The sequence below is a fragment of the Jatropha curcas genome, chromosome 3, assembly GCF_041381405.1.
Source record: "Jatropha curcas cultivar XTBG-Jc1 chromosome 3, XTBG_Jcur_1.0, whole genome shotgun sequence".
NCBI lineage: Eukaryota > Viridiplantae > Streptophyta > Magnoliopsida > Malpighiales > Euphorbiaceae > Jatropha > Jatropha curcas.
The window spans coordinates 18652753-18667137 of record NC_143153.1 but is presented as its reverse complement, the minus strand read 5'-3'; positions in this window follow the sequence as shown (position 1 = coordinate 18667137).

The window sequence follows — 14385 nt, the reverse complement described above, 5'->3', positions numbered from 1 at the left end:
TTGGCTGACCAATTAGCGGAACTGCCCGTGGAAGACGAAATGAAAGAAGTGGAGTTTCCCGACGAAGATCTCTTGAACGTGGAAAATGACGTTTGGGAGATGTATTTTGATGGAGCTTCGAATTATCACGGAAATGGAATTGGAGTCATGTTCAAAACTCCTTGTGGAGAATACGTCCCAATCGCAGTCAAGTTAGATTTCGACTGCACCAACAATGAAGCCGAGTATGAAGCTTGCATTAAGGGGTTAGAAGCGGCCCTGGAAAAAGAGATAAAAGTCCTTAGGGTTTTCGGGGATTCCAATTTAATAGTCTCTAAAGGTCTAAGGAAGTGGAAAATTAAGGAAGAGCGTTTGGTTCCTTACCTACAACGCTTGGATGAATTGGCTCAACAATTTGAGGATCTGTCTTTCCATTACTTGCCCCGAGCCAAGAACCAGTTTGCTGATGCCCTTGCTACTTTAGCTTCTATGGTCAATGTAGAGGGGGACCAAATCATTCGACCTTTGACAGTTCGGCTACAGAAACAACCGGCCCACATCATGAATTTGGTCGATGACAAGCCTTGGTTTTGGGACGTACAGAATTATCTTCAGAACGAGGCTTACCCGGATGGATCCTCGAAGACTGATCAACGGACATTGAGACAGTTAGCATCCGGATATTTCCTTACTGGGGGAGTTCTATATAAAAGAAGTTGGAACGGTTTACATCTAAGATGCGTAGATGAAGGGGAAGCTCAAACCATTATGGATTCCTTACACAACGGGAAGTCCGGTCTACACATGCACGGGATAGCTCTGGCTCGAAAAATTGTGAACCTGGGTTATTACTGGTCAACTATGAAAGCAGATTGCGTGAGGCACGCGCAGAAGTGCCATGAGTGTCAAATTTTTGCTAAGCTGCAAAAACAGCCTCCGGTCAATTTGAATCCCATTGCTTCACCTTGGCCCTTCGCAACTTGGGGCATAGATGTGATCGGAAAGATCCACCCAAAGGCTTCCAATGGTCATCAATTCATCCTGATTGCTGTAGATTATTTCACTAAGTGGATCGAGGCAGCCTCTTATTCGGTTTTGAATGCCGAGAAGGCGGCACAGTTTGTTCGTACTAACATCCTTTATCGGTACGGAACGCCATTTGAGATCATCACTGATAATGGGTCCCACTTTCAGAGTGAATTTTCTGATTTGTTGAAAGAAAAGAGAATCCAACATCATAAGTCTTCACCCTATCGTCCACAAACAAATAGGGCTGTAGAGGCTGCAAATAAGGTTATAAAAGTCATTTTGCAAAAGACAGTTCAAAAGCACAAAGCTTGGCATGAACAGTTACCGAATGCCCTATGGGGATATAGGACTTCAATCAGAACGCCCACCGGAGCAACTCCGTATTCCTTGGTATATGGTATGGAGGCAGTGCTGCCTGTTGAACTGGAAGTTCAGTCGGCAAGAATCATCCGGGAAAGCCAAATCAGCGAAGCAGATTGGGTCCAGAATTACCACCTCCAACTCCTGGGTATTGATGAGAAAAGATTACAAGCGATTCACCGAACGCAGGTTTACTAGAGGAGAATGGCTCGACATTTTAATAAGAAGGTCAAAGACCGAAAATTGGAAGAAGTTTCGCCCTCATTGGGCTGGGCCTACATTCTAAAGAGAATACTATCCGGCGGAGCCGTCATTTTGACTGATTTAGATGGTTTGGAGTTCATGAATCCATGTAATTTAGATCAGTTAAAAAGATATTATGTGTAATTATAATCATTGCATGATGTAAAAAAGAGCTACATTAGACCTGATTCTCCTCGGAAAAAAAAATTATGTATCGGAGATATGTAGGCAACCCTCTTCGGGCGCGGTCTAAACATTAATGGAAAAATCATTTCATAATTCATTCTTCTTTGCCAAAAAAAAAAAAAAAAAAAAAAAAAAAAAAAAAAGAGGAAAGAGAAGAGAAAAAGTGCAAAAAAAGAAAAAGAGAAGAACCCGCTAAGTTGAAAACCCGAAAAGGGCGGCTTAGGCAAAAGTCGGGGCCCACTAAACTGAAAACCCGAAAGGGCGGCTTAGGCAAAAATGGGTAGCTCGCTAAGCTGAAAACCCGAAAGGGCGGCTTAGGCAAAAGTTAGAGCTTGAATAAATAAATTGAGAAATGCTTGGAAAGCCCGAAAGTCAAAACTGTAATGTCATTCTGTCTCAAAGTAATAGAGTCAAGCAAAAGAGTCCATGAAGTTCAAGAAACAAAAAAAAAAACAAAATAAAAGTCTAAGTCCGAAAAACATACATCCAAAGAAAAATCCAAAGCCAAAATTCCAGATAAAGTCTAGAGTCCAAAAAAATCTAAGTGTCCCGTCGCCTACGTGGGGCAACATCCTCAATGTCGTCTTTAGGTGCTAAACCCTCTCCAACTTCGCCTGTCCGAGGAGCCATCACAATCTCCTCATCAGTCCCGTCCGCATCATCGGTGCCAACCTGAGCCCAACCCTCAATTGCACTCAGCAGTGCGTTCCTCCTTGGCCTCTCAATCGGCCAAACAGCAGCAATGAACCAAGTTTGGTACTCTGGAGAAGTATGAACAGCGGCAGGATTAGGTAGGGGCCTAACCATGTGATGATCTCTAACCCAGGCCTTAAAGATGGCTCGGGTAACACCCGGAGTAATAACTGAATCAGCAGAAGTGCCATCCACAATCGGAACAGTCTAGTCTATCCCCATCTGCCTTAAAACGCGTGAAGCGCAGTACCACGTGCAATGTGTAAGGCCTAGAAGGTAAACTCGGGTATGGCGGAAGCTAACCTGGATAAAGCGGGTGATGTCATACCAGGAAATGTACTACAGTTCATGAGGTCCATGCATCAGTAGACGGATGAGTGATCAGGATCCTCCGCATACGATACTGAGAGGACACATTTCCTCTATCATGGCACCGAATCGAAAAACGTGGGCCTCCGGGTCCCAAAATCTGATGCAGGCCTGTAAAAAATCCCAGTCTATAACCACTCCCCTAAGGGTAGCAATAGGAGATAGACCGTACCTCACCAAATTGATCTTTTCTACCTTGGAGAGACTCTTAGTCCAATTGTGCATGCTGTGGTTATAAAAGGGATTCATTTTTGAAAAAAAAGAAGAAGAAGAAACTGACTGATTTCCTAGAGAAAATTGCTTTTTTGGCTCAAATTTCGAGAGGATTTAAGAGAAATCTTTGAGTTTGAAAGTTAAAAATGAATGTAAAAGTGAAACTTCAGCTATTTATAAGGAAAATAGCCAAAAGGCGGGTCTTCTGGACGCGTCCGATTCTCGCCTTCAAAATTTATTTTTCAGACAACCACTGACTCCCATAAATCATTTTTATGGTTGCCGGTGGGGGAAAACTGTGAATACTCAAATTTTGAGGCTCAAAAAGCCTATTTTCTCGGACTGCAAACAGTCTGGCCGGACCAGAGGCCATTCGAAAAGTTCACCGAAAGTATGCCAATATGGTACTTGAAACGTCCGAAAAATTACGAGGATCGCAGAACTGGTCCCGGAATATTTTTTGGAGATACGGAACTCCTGAAAAAGCCTTTGGAACGAAAAACTAGCCAGTATACAGGATAGGGTGACAGCAGCCGCCGTGGACGGCGGTGGCACCCGCCGCCCACAACGGCGGAACCCGCCGCCCACGGCGGCGGAACCCGCCGCCCACGGCGGCGGCACCCGCCGTCCTCGGCGGCAGCACCCACCCTCCAGCCTAGTTTTTCCCTATAAATACAGCCCCGAATCGACAGTTTTAGGGACCCCGGTCTGTGTTGACGGACGCTCTCTTCTCTCCTACGCTCCTTGCGGTTCTTCTACTGCTTTTCTGCATTTAGTGTAGGCTCTTATTACTCTGCTGTTGTGATATTTGGTCACTTAATTGAATTAATTTTAATTAACATTCCCCAAAGAAGGAGCTTAATCTGGAATTTTCAAACTGAAGCTAAGAAGCGGCCGCCGATTAACTCAGGTAATAACGAAACTCTGCCCATTTAATTTCAGCATTTTGTGCATATTTCTCTTCTACTCTAAACTCTAATTAAATAACTGCATTCACACCATCGTCATCTTGGCAGCAAATTGCCTTAAGCAAATAAGTTGAGGCTAAAATGCCCGGTTAATCAATAATCATGGTATTAATGCTAAAACTCCGAACATATTGGCTAAAGTGCCTAGTTAATTAATAACTATGGTGTAATCGCCTTTATTTCGAATAGTTCGGCTAAAAGTCCAATTAATCAATAATTGTGGCTAAAAGCCTTAATCAATCACGTTTTTGGCAACAAATTGCCTACAGTTTAATCAATCACGTTTTGCAACAAATTGCCTACGGTTTAATCAATCGCTTTTGGCAACAAATTGCCTATAATTCAAATAACCACTTTTTGGCGACAAATCGCCCAAATATCACCTTTTCTTTGGCAATAAATTGCCTAAATTACATATCATCTTTTGGCACGAATGCCTTAATCATTTTGGCGACAAATCGCCCAACAAAACCCCTTTGGCACAAATGCCCTTAATCATTTTGGCGACAAATCGCTTAACTAATCTTTGGCAATAAATTGCCTAAATTACATATCATCTTTTGGCACGAATGCCTTAATCAACCATTTTGGCGATAAATAGCCCAAACATCAATTTTTGGCAATAAATTGCCCAATCAAACATCATTTGGCAACAAATGCCTAAAACAGAAAATCAATCAAACTTTGGCAAAATGCCTAAAAAATGCACGAAGCATACACACACTTATGCATGAAGCATACCCCTTCAAAATGCCTTTGAATAGGCTTTATCGAACTACGTCGGCTTTGATCTCTCATTCAAATGAGAGTACGTAGGCACGTTCGGGATTTAACCCCGAGCGGCAAGTCGAAATCACCAAAACACTTTACTAGTCCAATTGCATCAATTTACCTTGCAAAGCATTTTCACTTAGGTTAGTTAATCAGCATGACATTGTCTCAGGATCCACCTCGGGTTCGTAGATTGTGCCTTAAACTTTGGGGTAATTAATCTAGACTTAGGTTAATTAAAATTGGAGTCATTTAGGGTTCTTTCTTAGTTTTCCCTTATAAAAATAAACTAGGTGGCGACTTCATAAAACACACACGTGAACATACCTCGTTCTAGCATAATTTTGCCTTCGGGGGAGGGTTCACAAATACTATTAAGGTTTTTATAATCAATGCATGCCCTCCAAGAATTATCCTTCTTCTTGACTAACTCCACTGGACTAGCATAAGGACTGCAACTATTTTGAATTATTCCATTTGCTAGCATCTCCTTAACCATATCTTTAGTAATAGTTTTTGCATAAAAGCATATCCTTGCATTCATAGGTTGAGACCCAAGCTTGATTGGACTCTTGCGATCATGGGCTCTCCGAGGCGATAAGCCTTTTGGCTCCTGAAAACATCTGCATATTCCAGTTATAATTCTTTTAATTTTGTCCAATCTTGATGTTCTAAGTGCACAACATATAGCTCCCCAACCACCTTGTGAAAATCAGTAAAGAACCAATCATATTGTTTAGCACACAACAGTTGAAGTGACTCACTATGCCCATCAATATGCTCACCTTGCAAGGAATACCACATCCCTTCTAAACTAAAAGATATAGTAAGATCTGTGAAATTCCAGTTTATAGTATCCAGGGTCTTAAGCCATTGTATACCAAAAATAAGGTCATAGCTTGCTAAGGGCAACAAATACACATCAGCCTTAAAGGATTGTTTTTGCATAAGCCACTGAAAGTCCTTACACATGGAATCACATTTCAATTCTTGACCATTAGCAATTTTAACCCAAATACCACTTACTTTGGTAACAGGACAACCAAGTGTACTTGCTAATTGCTCATTAAGGAAGTTATGTGTGCTTCGTGTGTCTATCAACACATGTGACCTCTATTTCCCATAGAATCCTTTAATCATCATAGTTTGATTTGTTCTTGTACCCCACATTGCATTAAGAGATAGCTAACCTTGCATTTCTACTTCCAGTTCATCATTATCCCTACATACATCTTCGAACTCCTCTTCATCTGTTACTTCTTTAATCTGCATCATAAAAACTTGTCCTTTTTTTACACTTATGACCTGGAGAATATTTTTCATCACACTAGAAACACAAGTCCTTAGCTCTCTTTTTATCCATTTCTTTACTTGTTAGGGTTTTGGGAAATCTATTGAATGGTTGGTGATTTGTTTATGTTAGAATTCATTCGAGAGTTAAGGCTAATGAGGGGGTTTCATTTAAGTTGTAGAGGTGGTTATGGTAAAAGGTTTGTTACAAGTAGAATTATAAGTGTTCTCGTTGATTGGTTTAATTTTTGTGGGTTTTGGCTTTTGTTGGATAGCAACTACAGTTAGTTCTTCTAATTTGGAAAGGGAATAAGCATTTGCTAAAATTATTGGTTTAAACATAATTGGCATTTGCAATTCATCATTTAATCTAGAAAGGAAAAAAACTCAAGGACTGCTCTTTAGTGATGCCTGCTCTAGGATACAATTTATCAAAAGCATTAAGGTATTCTTGTAGAGAATCTTTTTGCTTCAAATTCCAGAGTTCTCCCAATGGATCTTCAAAAGCCAAGGTCTCGAATCTCGCTCCCAAGGCTTGAATGTACCCGTCCTAATCTGCATAGGCTTTTGCTCCTTTAAACTTAATATATCCCTAGTGCCATTGAATTGCTCTCCTTCTAAATGGATCGCAGCACTCTAACACGATTATCTTGTGCAATTTTTACCAGCTTCGAAGAAATATTCTACTTTTAGCAACCATCATTCTAAACCTTCTCCACTGAATCGCGGAAACTCCAATTTAATTGTGCTTCCCTAAGGATTGTTGCCCCTTCTACCTTCTTCACCATTCCTTCATCTCTGACCCTCTGCTCCTAAATATCAACATTTTGTCTACCTAATCTAGCAATTAGGGATTTGAGTTCAATCACCATATCCTGTAACCTCGCTTCCTGCCTGTGCTCAAATTCCAACACCATGGATGCTATTTCTTTTCTCCATTCTTGTGGATGATCTCCATTGTTATCTCCAAGGATCAACTACTCTAATACGAGTTGATCCGATCCGAAAATGGAAGAACAAAAACTAATATGAACACAGAGAATTGAGAGAGTAAATCAATTTCACAAGACTTTTCTAATTAAGAAGTGAAGTATTTATTTACAAGTAAAATTGACTTTTATAACTAGTACAATATATATAATTGTCATTCTTATACTCACCGTTTAACTAAGATGCAATTCACACCATTCATTTAACTTCCAGCTGATACTTAACTCTAATAATAGCATTGTATCACTTGATCGCACAAGCCGATAGTCTAGCCTCCCAATAATTGAACCTCTAATAAGTCTACACTTGACCCACCAATATAAGTTTACTACTCTGGCAAGAGTGGAATTGATAGTGATCAATACAGTCTCCTCAACTCTTCCCTTGTCTTGAATCAAATTCCTTACATGAAAGAGATAATGGAGAAGATCAAATGAAGAAAACTCTCTCAATTTGAATTTTTGTTCTATTCTTCCCACTTTAATTGGTACCTCACTTGGATTGAAGAAGATGATTAGCTAACTAATCTAGCAATATTATTTCATGGTATTAGTCTTTATAAATTCTACTTGTCTATATATTTTTTATTATAATATAATATTGTAGGACTCCATATCTTTTTAAATTAGTAATTCTTCCACAATAAAATTATTGCAATAGGATAACAGATGGTTTTTTTTATTATTATTATTCTAATAGACCTGAGTAAGGAATCGAAATCGTGAAGTGGACATATTTTGAATTGTAAGAAATAAAAAACACAAAATCCAAAATAAAAATCATAATGCAATGAATTAATGAAATCAAGAAAACTTGCATGTATTTATGAGCGTCATGCAGAAACTATCATTCAACTATTATGATGAATTTATACTTGGTTCAAAACTTGAAAACTTGTCTCGCTTGAATACTAAGGGATCGTTTTGCTTCCCCTAGCAAGCATCTGTTCTTCTTACAATATCATGGCCTCTAGTGAATTACCGAAGGATATATCCAGTGGACTTATGAAACTAAACATCAAGGAATCCGAGGAGGTTGGCGGCCTGATCCTTGGAGCGGATGATGTAACAGTAACTAGTTCACCCATTCAGCTAACCTGAGTTGGGAGGTTTCTTACTGAGCAGTCTATCAATTTCATGGCCATGAAACAGACCATGGCATCTCTATGGCATCCTATGAAAGGTGTTAGCATCAAGGAAATAGACCGAAATTTATTCCCATTTCAGTTCTTCCAGCAGACTGACCTCAACCGTGTAATTCTGATAGCCCCTTAGTCTTTTGATCGACACCTTCTACATTTTCAATTAGTAGGGGAGGAGCAACCACAATCAGTCCCACTGTATAACACATACACGTGGCTACAAGTCCATGCCCTTCCTCATGGATTTTGGTCAGAGAAAGTTGCAAAGTCCATTGGAAGCTTTGTGGATACTTACGTTGAAGCTGATACTGATAATTTCTCAGGGATTTGGAAAAGTTATATGCGAATTCGAATCCTTTTTTATGTCCAACAATCCCTGAAGAGGAGAATGAGGGTTAGGAAACCTGATGGAGAGTGGATTTGGATTTCCTTTCGCTATGAGCGCCTGCCTAATTTTTGCTTCATGTGTGGTGTTATTGGTTATTCTGAAAAGTTCTGCCGCCACATTATTGAATTTCCTTATTCCAACATGGAACGTCTATTTTCTACGGAGCTCAGGGCAGATTCTCGCCGGAGCACTCAGGCAGTAGGGGAACGGTGGCTGAGGGAGAAAAATATGGAGGCTGACTACGAGTAGGCAATGACAAGTGGGAAGAGTGGGGAGAGTGAAAAGCGGATGGAAGCAGTTACACGGTACAAACGTGCTATAAAAATTAGACGTGGGAAGGAGGAAGTAACCAACTCTAAGGTTATTGTAAAAAGCAGTCATAAAGAACAAATTCATGCTGGTCATAGCAACGTGGTTGGCGTGGGGCCCACATCTGGAGGTTTAGTAGTGAGCGAGACAAAACGAAGGCATTTTGAGGAAGGGGTTCAAACCAAAAAGGCCTCAGAGATTACTACAAGTCAGTCTGCTTTGGAAACTTCTATAATTATTCCGGTGGGACCTAGGACCTAGGCCCATCAAGTATTTTGAGTTGTCTATCTTGGAACTGTCGTGGTCTGGCCAATCCACTGACAGTTCGGGTCCTCAAAGACCTAGTATGTACATATAGGCATGCTTTTATCTTTTTAATAGAAACTAAGATAAATAAAGTTAGAGTTGATCGAGTTCGCCGGGCTTTGGGCTATGAAGGTTGTTTCGCCATGGATAGTATTGGGATCGGCAGAGGACTTGCCCTACTATGGAGAGAAAAGAACACAACCAGCCTTATCGGCTTCTCTCAGTATCATATTAATGTTACCATCTCTTTTCCTTCGCAAATCCGCTGACAACTTACAGGATTTTATAGAAGGCCAGAAAGGTATCTTAGGAGAGAGTCTTGGGAGCTCTTACGTAGCTTAAGGATAAGTCGACTCTCCCCTAGTGTGTTATGGGGGATTTCAACGATATCCTTTACCAACAAGAGAAGAAAGGAAGACTCCCTCAACCCGAGTGGTTAATCGAAGGATTTTGGAATGCAGTTACAGATTGTGGTTTTTTTTATGGGAATGGAGGGTCACCAGTTTACATGGGAAAAGGGAAGGGGTACGACTGGCTGGATAGAGGAAGGATTAGACCGAGTCCTGGTCTCAGCTTCATGGACGGATGATCATGGGAACTGGAGTGTTCTAAATGTGTCTATAACAAATTCGGATCATTCTCCCATTATTCTTAAGCCATCAGGTGTGAGCTATACAGGCTTCACACGTTTCTATTGCGAGAACATTTGGATGGAGGATCCCGAGTGTAGATCAATGGTGGAGAGGAGCTGGAGATTGGCGTCATCAGATTCAATCATGAGTAAATTAGCTGAATGTGGAGAGGCTCTAGCTAAATGGGGTGGTAGCATAATTAAGGCCCGTCGACAGCAGTTGAACAAGCTCAAAAAGCAACTTGCATCTTTACGGTCTAAACGGGATGCACTCTTGATCCGACAGGATGAGGAGATCTCTAAAAAGTATGAAGAATGTTCTTGACGCCATGGAGTCTTTTTGGAAACAGAGGGTCAAATAGTTTTGGCTTAACGGAGGGGATTCAAATTCGAAGTTCTTTCATTCCCAAGCCTCACCCAGGAAAAATAAAAATTCATTGACACGGCTATGAGATTCGTCTGGTGTTTGACGGGAACCGGATGCGGGGCTGGAAGAAATTATTATGAATTATTTTAGCGAACTATTCGAATCCACAGGTTGTGAAGGAGATCCGATTTTTGAATGCCTGGAGAAATCTGTTGCGGATGATCAAAATAGGGAACCCATGAGAGACTATTCACTGAAGGAGATAAAAGAAGCTATTTTTTCCATGCATCCGGATAAGTCCCCGGTGCCAGACGGCATGAATCTTGCTTTCTTTTTTTCAACATTTCTGGTCAATTATCGGCGCTGATGTCGCTGCAGCTTGTTTGGCTTTTCTGAACACTGGTTACTTCCCCTCACTCCTAACCTTACCCACATTGTGTTGATCCCCGAAAAGGACCACTTGACAATGGCAGACTACAGGCCTATATCCTTATGCAACGTGCTGTATAAAATTCTGTCGGAAGTACTGGCTAACAGAATAAAGTATGTTTTATCTCACTTGATTTCTCCATCTCAGAGTGCATTCGTTCCAGGGAGATTAATTTCGGAGAATATCATGGTTGCCCATGAGATTCTCCATTATTTGAAACGGAAGAGGCAAGGAGCTATAGGAATTGTGGCAACTAAAATCGATATGAGCAAGGCATATGACCATATTGAATGGGCATACCTTCAAGGGATCCTGGAAAAAATGGGGTTCTGTTCACGCTTGATTAACCTTGTCATGTTTTGTGTTTCTTCGGTTGGCTATACTGTTTTGCATGAAAGGAAGGAATTAGGACCTATTTTTTGGCTAGGGGTCTGCGGCAAGGGTGTCATCTATCCCCATACTGATGGGAAGTAACACAAAATCTGACCTCACAATAAAAACTTCCCCACTTGAATGAATCTATTAGGAGTAACAATGAGCAACAAATTCAAGCAACACAAGCTGTTCCAAATCATACACAATCAAAAATAACATTCATCACATGAACACAAATCTTTTTACGTGGAAAACTCCTCCGGTGTGAAGGATAAAAACCACGGGACCTCTCCTCCGGTCCAAGGAAATAAAGTTCACTCTCACAAATATTGTCTTACAACTTACAGCAAGCTACAACCATCAAAATATGTAGTTATACCACAAACAACCACAAATAAATGTGTGGGAACACAATAGAGTGATCACAAAACACAGCTGCTGTTCTCAATACATTTAAAAATGTTCTACTCATCCAAAAATTAAACTGATCAGCCAGAATCAAGAGTTGGATGTTAGGAACAAGCTCACCAAAAATCAGCTCAATCCGACAAAGGATGACTGCCGAAAACGCTGAAGAAGATGAAGCTATGCAGAGCTAGAAGCAGAACAGGACAGCTTCGGATTCAGACCCAGAACTCAATCTCTGAACCTCCAAATGAAAATCCCTACGGTGAGAATCAAGAACAGAGAGCAAAGAACAACATATCCAAAAATCACAACGATCCAACGGTTGACACTCCAGGAATCTCCAGAACACGGTGGCTGGTGCTGGATGGGGCTGTGCAGAAAAACCCTCTCCTCTCCTCCGTTTTTCTCACACGATTTCTGGTTGTGTCTCGATCAAATGAGAGCCAAAAAATATTAGGAATATGGCTGTTAGTTGAGGGGCATAATTGTAAAACAATAATTAGTTAGTGGACTTCAAAATATGGGCTTTTACCACATAGGAAGGGAACCCAAACCCAACACATACTTGGTTATTTTATGTGTAGAGGGACTATCTTCCTTAATTTTACACCGAGAGAGACAGATTGATTCATGGTTGTAGCATCATCCCAGGAGCTCCAAAGGTGTCTCACCTTTTCTTCACAGATGACAGCCTATTATTTTTCAGTGCGAAGAAGAATGAAGGGAGGCAACTGAAAGAATGTCTCTCCCAATATGAAAGAGCCTCCGGCCAGGTAATAAACTATCAGAAGTCCTCACTTTAATTCAGTGCAAATACCAAGTCGGATTACAGAGCTGGAATAGCTAATATTTTCTCAGTTTCTGAAATTGATGATCTGGGTATATATTTGGGTATCCCTCCTTAATGGGTCGCAATAAAAAGCAATCTTCTCATATGTGAAAGACAAAATCTGGAAAAGAGTATCTAGTTGGAAGAAGTTGTTCTTGCCCCGGGCAGGGAATGAGGTCTTAATAAAATCAGTATTACAGGCTATTCTTACTTATATGATGGGAACATTCAGACTAAAGCTCACGTTGTGTTTAGAAATTCAAAGAATGATAAACAGATTTTTTTGGGGTCATAGTCAAGAGAGTGGCGGGGTAATATGGAGGAGATGGGACACCTTATGCAGCTCCAAGTTATCAGAAGGCCTTAATTTCTGAAAGCTACATGAATTTAGTATGGCCCTCCTAGGAAAACAGGTTTGGTGTTAATGTTTCCAGAGTCGCTTGTCTCAAAATTATTTAAGGCCCGTTACGTCCCTTTGGGCTCGGCATTGGATGCGGCAGTGGGATCCAACCCCAGCAGTGTTTGGAGTAGTAATCACGCCATAATTCCTCTCATCAAGAGGAAGATCATCAGAAAGGTGGGTACGGGACTTCTATTTCTATTTAGGATGACGCATGGTTGTGAGATGCCAACATTTCCGAAGTTCATACTGTAAAGCCCCCCGACTGTCAGCATCATTACGTTTTTTCTCTTATGAATGCGAGCTGCTCTGCATGAGGTAGGAAATTATTGACACCCTGTTCGATCCTTATAACTCTTAACGTATCCTAGCCATCCCCCTGAGATCGGGTGCTGATGAAGATAGTTGGCTATGGATCGAGGATAAAAGCGGAGAGCGCGTGCAGATTTCTAAATAGAGGAGAGCCAGTATTAATTGATGATGATATGAGGTTCTTCTGGTATGCTATTTGGGCCTTAAACTTCTCCCAAAAATCAAGAATCTGCTATGGAGGATAGGGATAAATAGCTTACCGATCATATCAAGACTGCAGTCACGTGGGATACAGGTTGATGACTATTGCCCAGTTTGTGGACAATGAGGTGAAACTGTAATGCATGTTTTGGTGACCTGCCCTTTCGCCAAAGATTGCTGGTCTCATACTGTTGACGGGGTCCTGATTATTGCAAACTTGGATCCACAGATTACACTGAATACTTGGCTTCTCAATGTGGTTTGAGTTCTGACGAAGCCTGACCTGCACTCTTTTTGTCTTTCCTATGGATTATCTGGCAAAACAGGAATAGGGTTCTGTGGAAACAAGTTAACATTCCTGTGCAAACTCGGATCGATTTAGCAGTAGGATGGATGTACTCTTGGCGTGTGGCTCAATTGCAAACTGCCATAAGCCCAGCCTCAACTATTCCAGGTCCCACACGATGGAACGCCCCTCCTGATGACTTCCTCAAGTGTAACTTTGACGCTTTTTTGCGTCCCCAAAGCAATCAGATGGGTGCCGGCTGGGTCTACGAAATGCTGCCAGCCACCTACTTCATGCATGTCAACTCTCCCTTCCCAGCCCCTACGATCCTCTGCTGGCAAAAGCTTTAACGTTTCGAAAAGCCCGGAGTTGGGTCAAGTCATAGGCCATTGAGAAAGTTATTTTTGAATATGACTGCCAATTTCTGGTTCAAGCCATGTAAAGGAACTCTTTAGATAACTCTTATTTTAGTACTGTTTTATTAGATTGTCAATCTTTACTTGAAGAACTAGCTCATAGTTCTGTGCGTTTTGATAAGTGATCAGTTGCTCATGTTTTAGCATCTAAAGCCTGCTATATGTCTGGTCTAATGGAGTGGGATCTTCTCCCTCCTAATTTTCTATTTGATGCTTTGTATGCTGATTTCCAGTAGTTCATAATTTTCTTAAAAAATAAAACAATAATAAAAAAAAAAAAAAAAAAAAAAAAAAAAAAAAAAAACTTGCATGTTAAATTACACGCAGTGTAAAATAAGTACAATAAGCATTGACATGATAAATTTATAACTTATATTGGCTATAATAATGAAAATTTAATTAAAATGTTTTCTCATATTAACGATTGGAATTCCTGTAAAAAAATAAGTTACTAATTGACATTTCTAATTGAAGTAAAATTCTTAATTAAATTAA